The sequence below is a fragment of the Tribolium castaneum genome, chromosome 7, assembly GCF_031307605.1.
Source record: "Tribolium castaneum strain GA2 chromosome 7, icTriCast1.1, whole genome shotgun sequence".
NCBI classification, from domain to species: domain Eukaryota; kingdom Metazoa; phylum Arthropoda; class Insecta; order Coleoptera; family Tenebrionidae; genus Tribolium; species Tribolium castaneum.
The window spans coordinates 16770363-16781204 of NC_087400.1; the positions used below are offsets into that span (position 1 = coordinate 16770363).

Consider the following 10842-nt stretch of genomic DNA (forward strand, 5'->3'; position numbering starts at 1 on the left):
TGCTAGTTCAGGATTAGTTCTAAAAATTGTCCGCGAACTAAGCTATTGATAAGAGTAGGAGTAAAGTACAAAAGTGTAAAGTAATGTAATAATAAAAAATGTAGTGCATAAGCAGAGCGCATTGGCAAAAAATGTTAATCAGTAAGCGTCACGAATTATCAGTTGTTACTTAAGATTTCATACTGTACGAATGTATTACAAAAGCAGTTCGATCAGGACCGTAAGAAAATAAAGATGTAGCAACAAAAGTAATGTTTCATTTAAAATGAACCATTTTCGATCCTACAATACTAGTTAAACACGGACATTAAAAAGTATAAAATGAAACCACAGAAGTAGCTAAAGTAAAAAATTACCATAAATTCATCCCAGATTACAATAAATAATATAGAAACTTTTTGCGACGCCATTGGTTGATGGTTTATTTTACACATTGTGACGCATTCAACACATAACCTCAAAGTAAAACAATAAATCCTTACCTTACATTTCCAGACGCTATCAGGTATCACAAAGTCTTTACACCATTCGCGTACCCTTTTATATAAACGGTAATTCAACGAAACGAACGTTATCATCAACAAACAAACTACACCAAATCGCCAAATGTCATTACTCGTTTCTCGTTGCCACAGAAAACAGAAGTAGAAAAAGTCGATGAATACTGTAGATAGCCGGTGAAAGGGAAATATCGATGTTTTGAACAACACCGTATTTCGTTTTTAGAATATAATTATCAGTTATAATAATTTACAACCGCCACGTGCACGTTAACACATCATAGAACAAGAAAGAGGGAGAACCGAATCTCTCTGTCTACCTACCCCTCGCTTTTGCGAAAGCGCTGCCTAACGTTAAGCGAACGAACTAACTCGGCAATAGCGGGAAATTCAAACAGAACATTTTTTTTCTTTTGGTACACGCTATCTAAAATGGTTACTTTGGAAACTACTTTGAGTCCAAAAAATATAATTTTAAAGGACAAGTACTTAAATTCATTATAGCAACACTTTGCGGATTCTAATTTATTTATTATTTGACAAAATAATTAATATTGTTTTAACAAATCAGTCGTTGCTCTTGACTATCGAACGACTGCACTTATGATGAGGGTGGACTGGAAATGTAAAGAATTTTACAAGTTTGTTGTTTTAGAGAGCTAGTACCAAAAATGTTTGTATGCAACACTTCCGCAAAATAGTTTTAAAGAACTCATCTCATTAAGAAGTTGGCTTTTTCGTCGCATCGTCCTAAATCCGATTCGTCCGCTAAAACTGTATTTTCCGCACTTTATGCACTGTTACGAGACATTTTAATAAAAAAACATCTGTAACACATTAGTACAAAAGCATACAGGGTTATTCAATATAAATGACGACCCTGGCACATATTAAGGTGCAACCCAAAATGCATCTTTCACTTGTGCCTGGATTCATGTTTAAATTAATACATAACGATGAATCCAAGTTTGCTAACAAAAGTTTCAGTTGGTGACAACGTGACAGTCTTTGACACATTTTACAGCTCTTTAAAAAAATGCCTCGGTATTCATTCAGTACTAACGAAAAGACTGATATGCTCTTAATTTATGAGGAATGTCGTAAAAATGCTGTCGCCGCAGTTATGGCCCCGCAAGAGGAATTTGTTGAGATTTCACAAACAAATCATTCTGTTACAGAAGATAATTTTGGGGAAAATTCAATAAATCACCCATCTTGTATTTGCAATTTGCCCTCAACATCCAATGCCAGATGTATTGCTCATGAACCTCTTTTTACAAACAGTGAAGTAATAGTAGGCAACGATACTGTTCAACAAGACCATAATTTAAAATCATTGAACCACCCCTCTTTGAGAATGGATCACAGATCTCTCTTCAAGTAAGACCATAATTGTTGTCAGGGGAATAATGCAATCACTGGGAGGTGCAAAAAATTTGCTTTTTTGAATGAAGGTGACAAAAATGGAATTTTAAACAAAATGAGACTTTCAAGGGCGGATTTAACATCAAAAGAAAAGCAAATGTATCACATTCATAGAAATGTCACTTCGCGCTTATCGAAGTTGCAAAAATTATTGCACCAAGAGAGGAGCAAAGTAAATACTCTGCAAGATTTATACAACTTTGGCAAATTTTAATTCATTGACGAAAACCTGAATTCTGTAACGAAGGAATTCATCAATTCACAACTCAGAAACGCGACCAAACCACCATCGGGGCGCAGGTGGAGTTAACAGGATAAAACATTTGCTTTATCTGTTTACAAACGCAGTCCACGGTTGTATAAATATTTGCAAACCTATTTTCAATTGCCCTCCTCGCGGAACTTGAAAGCCATTTTATCTAAAATTTCATTTGGTCCTGGAATTTCAAGGAGAAGTCATCAAAGTGAAAAGTCAAAATCGATTTTACACTTTGATTATTGATGAAATATCCTTATCCCATGCATTTCATTATGAGGCCCACCAACAATTAAGTAGTGGTTTTGAAGACTTAGGTTCTTTCGAGCGGACAAACAAGGCAGCCAACCACGCTCTTGTTTTCATGGTCCGAGGCATCAGAAAGCAATGGAAACAAGTAGTAGCTTACTATTTTAGTACTCATACAGTTTCTGCTGAGAATTTAAAGGTTCTGATTAAAGAAATAATAGGTCGACTTCAGGAAATTGGCCTTGAAGTTGTTGCAACTGTTTGCAACCAAGGTCCCACAAATCAAAAAGCAAGGTCTCAGCTCTATGCCGAACGACACCCCAGGCAAGGATACTATTATTTCTTTGTCAACAACCGACCAATTGGCACGATTTTTGATGTGCCGCATATATTAAAGAACACTCGAAACTCGCTATTGCGATTCAAGCTTCAATTTGAACCACACAAATCTGCCAAATGTGAACACATCGAGGCCGTTGTCAATCTTGACCAGCAAAAACAATTTAAATCGTTGCCGAAATTAAAAAATTAGTTTTTCAGTTTTAAGGATTCTTATGTGAATTTTCATTTGAAAGTCAAAGTTGCTGCCGCCCAACTGAGCAGCTCAGTGGCTAGTGCAATTGACGCCATTTTCACGGAAGAATTTGTCAAAAAAAATGATGATTCGTTTCGAAGCCAACCAAGTTAAACATTTTGTGCTATGCAGAAGAAAGCCCGATGTCTTCATTAAGAATTATGAGTAACAATTCGGGAATCTTGTATTTTTCTGTTAGAAAAGTGTTGAAAGAATTTAAATATAAACCGTATAAATTTACAAATCATAAGCTATTGAGTAACGAAGAATTAAAAGAACCGATTTTTGTGAAAGAAAGTTCTATTTATTAAATGAAAATAAAGAAATATTGGAAAAATAGTATTTACAGACGAAGCATCATTTGAGCTTGATGGTGAAGTAAATTCTCAAAATTATCGGTGTTTCTCCTATTCGTCCATACCCTTTTCCTTTATTATTCTGTTCTTTATAGGCATTGGTCAAGGACTAATCCACGCCTCCAAAATTTAGCAAGGACACAACAACCGTAGGGTTAACGTATGGGCAGGAGTTATTAATAGTACACTAATAGACCCATTTTTCATAGAAAGATATTTAATTTCAGTTTCTTTTTTAGAACTATTTCGCACACAAGTAGTACCCCAAATTCAAAATTTAAACATTGTTTGCTTGGTTCCAAATTGCTCAGTCCCCCAATCACTTTTTTCTTTGGGAGTACCTAAAATGTAAAATTTATCAAAATGTGAAAAAAACAATGTGGAAGAACTCAAGATCGGATTAGACATGTTTGTAAACAGCTTGACCCCACTTTCATACGAAATGCTGTTCACGGTTTTCGAAACAGTTCAAATTGAACATAGGGAATAATAGATTTATTCAGAGTTACAAACATGTCCCTGTATATCGATGAGGTTGGGATTCAACGTATAGAATGGCCAACGTGCAGTCTAGGCCTAAATCCCATTGGACACCTTTGAAATATGATGGTAGGCAAGATTTCAAAAAGAGTTTTTGCTGGAGTAACTCTGAGAGAGCTAAATGTGGCAGTAATCCAAATTTGAGAGGAAATCGACCAATGAGCAATTGAACACCTTATTAAGAGAATGCCAAGCAGAATGTAGTTGTGATTCGAGGAATCTAATCTTTAGTTACGAAGTACAAAATATTTGGGCTCCCTAATGCTAACATTTGCTAGTAAGTTTTAGCAATTAGCAGTACACTTTATGTGAATAACCTTGTGCTATAACTTGTTAAGTGTTGGCTTAAAAATTGTAGCATTAACTTAAGTAGATCATGTGAATAAATAAACAAAAGCTAAAACAATTTCTTAAGAAGCAGGGAGCAGTAAGATACTGAGGAAGGATAAGCACGTTGCAAAACATATAAATATTAACAATGAGTATATGCAGATAAATTTATAAACCCTTGTAAAATAGTACAGTGCAAATTGTCACGGAAAATGTCGTCTAGTAGTGTCTTGTCTTTGCTTACAATTGTTAAGTTAAAGCATTTTTTCGATTTTTGTGTTCCTACCACGGTTCCTACCTTGAATGCTTCGTCCATTTTATAGTTCAGATATGTATTCACTTTAATAAATTATCAAATTATACTGTCACTGCCTTTTCACTTCTGTTTGTAATTTTTCTGACAAAGTTTGATTGTCAGTCTAAAATGTCATTTAAAACTTAAAATTGTTACGGATTGTGATTGGTCACATATTTTCTTGATTTTGTTTTCCTTTGCATTTTCCCCAGCAGATAGAGCTAGCTAAGGAGAATTTTTTTAGGATAGGAGAATCAGTCAAGGGAGATTTTTGTTACGGCCTTAATGGAGCGCAACGACATTTGATGTAAGTTGGCCATGCACAGCAAATTGGTGCTGTGACGCAAAAGTTTGCGCAGGTCACGTGACTTTCGAAGCGTTAAATTTTTTATTTGTGATTTGCGTTTCTTAGTTCAAATTCCAAATTGATATGGAAAATCAAGCGTAAGTATTGTTATCATAAAAAATTTAATTAACTACTATTTAGCTGATGCTAAAAAAATTCAAATTATTTGTATAATTACTTTCAGAACAATTAAAAAAGGCCGGCAGGCAAAAAATTTCAGAAAAAATGCTTGCCCTTGTGGGAGAGAAAAGAGTTGAGGGGATACGCAGAGGTATCGACACCTTCACTTTCTGTAAAGTTGGTAAGTATACGAACAAGAAAAACGCTGTAGTTTGTGACAATTATTAATGCATTTTACATTTACAGATAAATATAGTTTTTCACAAGTTGCAATCTTGTTTACATGTAATAATCCGTATTCACTCGAATTACAGAGGCCCATGATCCAATTCCGCCCTGTCCTGTTACGCCGTCGCCACGTACTCTTTCTCCGCCGCAACATCCTATAACCCCGTCTCCACGACATCTTACCCCGCCGCCGCGACTTCCTACCCAACCGCCACGACATCTTACCCAGCCGCTACCACTGCCTGCAGAGAACCCAGCCCTCCAAGTGCAGAGAAAAAAATATTTCTAGAAAATCTGCACAAGATGAAATATAAAAAAACTGCTGCGTTGCAAGTAGAAACAAATATACTTCTGGGGCAGGTGGTGACGGAAATGCGAGATTCTAGGAAGGAAATTAGTATGTTAGTAAATTTAAAGAAAAGAAAGCTAGGGATTAGAGAGGAAGAGTTGGCCATTAAGAAAAAAAAAAGAATTTTACAATAAACTTTTTTAACCAAAAGTTTTGTAGTTCAATTTACTTCTGAATTTTTTGTTTATTTTAACTGTAACTGCTTGAACCACGTTTGAAGATATAAGAAATTAAAAAAGAAAAACATTTTTTAGTTAGAACAGACTAATTTTAACGTGGTCATCAAGTCTAGTCAACTATCAAGTTGGCAATTTTGTAATTCCAATTAAATATGGAAATATCTGGTGGGACCACGAAGAAGATGGCAAGTTCCCACCGGGATAGGAAAGGGACAAGGTTTGAATTAATTGGGAGAAACTGTTAGTTGTTTTAACGGGAAAAGTAATTAATGAATTACAATATAACAAAAAATAACTGTACTTACAGTGGAGATGGAAAAATTGATCAAAATCGAGTGAGTCAAAATTGAGAGAAAGTAAGTTTTGTAGTAGGTAAAAATAAAGTCAAGATCAAGTAAAATGTCGCTTGGGCCCTTGGATCAAGATGTAGAAAACAATAAATATTTTAACGCTACAATGTGAGTTGAGTAAATTTGTTGAAGCATATCCTATTTCTAATAAAAAGGCTGAAACAGTTGCCAAATCCTTCGTGAAGAATTTTGTTCGACGTTATGGTATTCCACGGGAAATTGTAACAGACCAAGGCACAGAGTTCATGGCCAGCACGTTTAAAGAAGCATGTAAATTGTTAAAAATTGATAGGCTAAATTCAAGCGTGTATCATGAGAAGTTGGGATCTCTTGAAAATTCACACAAAAATTTAGATGCTTTTCTTAGAATGCATACGTCGGAACATCCAGATTTTTGGAGTGCAAGGGTACCATTTTGGTGCTTTGCATTTAATACCACAGTTCATACAGAAACTAATTATACTCCCAACGAGTTAGTTTTTGGTAAAGCAAGTTGCTTACCATCGAATTCAGTTAATGGGATTAAAATTTCGCTTGCAGCAAGCATGTAAGAATGCTAAGACCAATTTAATAAATTCAAAAATTAAAAGAAGAGAAAAAAATAAAAACTGCAGGTATAAAAATTTTAGTGTAGGTAGTGATGTATGTATTAGTTAGGAACGATGGAACAAATTGTAAGCGAGACCCAATCTTCAAAGGTCCTTTCAAGGTGAATTAGTAGAAATTCATAAAAATTGGGTTAAGTTGTATAATAGGTAAAAAATAACAATTGGTGATAATTTTTTTTTTTAATTTAGCAGGTTTCAAGTCAACTTCTGTCCCTTTTCTTGTAGAATGACAAACTCGTGATATTATACAATGTCCTCGTCCGACACAGAACACGAACGATCCGCAAAGAAAGCAAGGGCAAGCCGTAGTGCCCCCCGATTTCAAACAAAACAGGAACGATACAGACTAAAGTACAATCCAAAGTAGGAAAAAATATACTTGGATCAAGAAAAGTAAAAGAAGTCAATCGCACTTTCATTGCACGGTATGTGACAAAGATTATAAAGGAGGGAAGACTGAAATTGAAAGACATGGCGGAAGTGAAATACATATTGGAAAAAATCAAAGTTACAGAACCAAACTACCATCGATGACAGTTATGCCAAGTCGAGCATATTTGATAATCAGATAAAAGAAGCGGAGTTAAGAATAGCCAGCTTCATCACTGAGCACAATTTGCCGTTCAATATTAGAGATCATTTAACAGAACTTATTAAAAGTTGTACTCCCGACTCCAAAATATCTAAATCATTATCATGTGGAAGAACGAAATATACTGGAATTGTAAGAAATGTTACAGGGAATTTCAGAAGTGAACAGCTGTGGGACAAACTAAAGACATCAAAATTTTCACTAAAATAAATATAAATATGCGTATGGTAGTATTGCCATCTCCCAAGTGCCAGAGTTTTCAGGTCGCATCTACAGCCTCTGACCTGATCTAACGACTACTCTAACTAGCAATGACCGGGACCGACGGCTTAACGTCTCCTCCAAAAGACGAAGTTAGTTGCGATGTTTTGGCATTACATTATCCGGTCACCCATCCAAGGAATGACCGGGGTCAGAGCTGCTTAACTTCATAGATTAATTATAATCTATGAAATCAGCTAACCTATGCAACTAATTTTCACTGCTTGTGGATGAGTCAACAGATAGGGGAGCAACTAAACATCTAGCATTGATAGTCCGATTAAAAAAATCAAATCATTGCACAAGGGACTATTTTTTAACTTTGTTATCAATATAACTGATGGCACAACTGATGTTATGTTTAATTTTATAAAAAAAATGTTCTTCAGACCATGGTGTTCCCTATAAAGATAATTTGGTTAGGTTTTGCGCAGATGGGGCAAACGTTATGATGGGGCCCCATCATTCATTAGGTTCAATGTTAAAAGATAAAGTTCCTTCATTATTTATTTTCAAGTGCATATGCCATTCTTTTGCACTTTGTGCTTCGAATGTTTGTAAAAAATTGCCAGATAATATCGAATCATTTTGCAGAGAAGTTTATAAACATTTTCAATTTAGTTCAAAAAAATATTCTCAATTAGGAGAATTCCAAGCCTTTGTTAAAGTAAAGCCTCACAAAATTCTATACCCTGCCCAAACTAGATGGCTATCATTAATTTCAGTAATACAAAGATTGCTAGAACAATAGGATGCCTTGAATTTGTACTTTATTTCAGAATATAATGAAAATAAAACCGAATCTGTTCACGTTATACATAAAAAAAATGCAAAATATTTTTACAAAAATGTATTTACAATTTTTAGATTTTATTTTGCTATTCATAACTGACTTAAATAGAGAAATGCAACCAGAGTCTCCAAAAATTTACTTGCTTTATGATAAGATACAAGTTGTTTTCAGAACAATATTAGAGATGTTTATTAAAAAGTCATGTCTAGATAAATATCCCCATAACTTGCTTCCACAAGAGGACATATATTTAGGAGGTTCAGTTGTGGCTTCCTTACAAAGAAATCCAGCAATCCAGAGATAGAATTAAGAAAATTTAGAGATACTTGCGTACAGTTTTTTCAAGAATTATTAGATCAAATCAAATTACGATTCCCTCTAGATCACTTACAGTTAAAACAGTACTGTTAGTATTATCCCCCTGGCTGTTCATTTTCCAAGCGTTATTAGTAGCAATGAATACAATGCTTTAGATCGAGAATGGCGACTTTTGCGGAATACAGAAATAAATGAAGATGTGGGGTCTAATGAATTTTGGAATATTGTACGAAATCAAAAATACGGATCGGGAGACCCCATGTTTCCTTTAGTTTTAAAACTTGTTGACCACATCAGCATATTACCACACAGCAGTGCCACTGTGGAAATGTTGTTCTCTGTTGTCAATTTAAACAAAACCAAAAGTAGAAATAGGTTCAGTACGGCAACTCTCCAAGGTGTCTTACATACTAAGCGTTTAATGTCAAGTAGAAACTGTTACGATTATACAATAAGTAAAGATTTGTTAAAGCTGATGAAATACAAAATTGTAGTTTTAAATACTTGAAAATATTTGAATACTGATGTTAAGTACCTGATTCATGTTCAATATTTTTTTTTTGTTATTATTATTATTATTATTATTTAAATACTTTAAAAAAACTTTTACTTTAAATACTTTTCTTTATGTTGTTGGCAACACTGTCGAGAGGTGTCGCAGCCAACAGTTGCAAATTTGCTCGCAAAATTTGACTTGAAATTAGGAAGCGACGGTTGCATCTTTCATTGCGGCGTTACTATATCAATCATAATTTGCGTGGGTCGTAACTCAACTTGAAATCAGCCCGGTAGTCTGTAATACAAATCTCTTTCATTTAACCTTCGATCATGGGTTGCGCGTAACTCTGTGGAGGAGTGGGAGAACCGCCATGTTGATACGTCATCAAGATTACAAACGGTGTTGATGCCATGTAAATGCATTGTTTACATCGTGTTTTTATGGTTTTAATAAAAAATAACGATTGTACAACCCAGTGGTAATAATTTTATAGTTATGGTCAACTCCATTTGCGTGTGCGTCATCTGTCATTTCTGTCACTACGTTTACATAGCAGGATCATAGTGGTGACAAACCATCAAATATTTTTTGATGTTATGACGTGTTTAAATTTTGGGTTGTTACAAAAATACAGATTCACAAAACAAGAACTAACAAACGCAGACTCAAAAACCTAACGAAACGCAAATCACAAAACACAATAAACGAATGGAAAATACTTGCGATTAACACCGGTAACACTTTCGACAACCATGTGACAACGACTGTCAATGTCAGGTTGACAAATTCGTGACACTTGATGGTGTTGTCGAAGTGCACATGTAAATTAATGTTCAAGGATACCACCCATAGATACCCCTTAGTTGTTAAATTTGCATTGTTTTTGATAATTTTTTTACAGCTTTGTGTTGGTAATGAAATTGATGACGCACACGCAAATCGAGCTGACCGCCACTGTAATACAATATTTTCACATGCATAACAACCAGCTCTAAAGTTGTCAGGCTGGTACGCCGTACCTAGTTCTTTAAGTGTACCGATGGCAGTTTTAATGGATGGTCAATATTTGACACTTAGCACAAGCGCAGTAAAGAAAATTATAATTTCAAGTCTCAGAACTGGCAGCAAAAAGAAAAACACATTTTAAGCCTATAAATCAACAGGAAGAACCAAAAAAACGAATTTTTTACTATGAAAGAATTGTTTAATTTTGCAAAGCACGAACTAGAATTTAATGCCGGCGAAACAACATGTTTTTGCTACAAGATTATAAGGGACAAAATACCTGTTAATTTGTATTCTAAGCTAGTTAGGCGTTGTGATACTCACTCAAGAGAACTACGATATGTTGAGCACCGACTACATATTCCTGTTCATCGCACTGCCACTTGTATTGCACCTTATTTAATTAATAATACAAGTTATTATATTTCAGACATTCATTCTATCTGCTACGTAAAAAAGGCAACAAAAATGTTGTTCTTATATGATAGATTGCTTTATATCGATTTAAGCAGATTCTAAAAATTATTGTTCTTATATGTATATTTGTAATTTACTAATTATTACGAACATTTCTTGTAATGTTCGTACTGCAGGTTAAGCTCCGAATCAGACTTGTCTGTCGCTTAGCCATTTGTACCTAGGTATTGTAAGTGCAATAAAGTATTATTA

At 34.7% G+C, this 10842-nt stretch overlaps 1 long non-coding RNA gene across 1 annotated transcript in view; it reads right to left on the reverse strand.

The window, feature by feature from the left end:
* Window positions 1-997, reverse strand: part of LOC135266782 (uncharacterized) — a 32713-nt gene extending 31716 nt beyond the window's left edge. Inside the window, exon 1 of the long non-coding RNA XR_010334932.1 lies at window positions 483-997. This is a non-coding gene — a long non-coding RNA (uncharacterized LOC135266782). The remainder of the gene's footprint in view (window positions 1-482) is intronic.
* Between the last annotated feature and the right edge of the window lie 9845 nt (window positions 998-10842).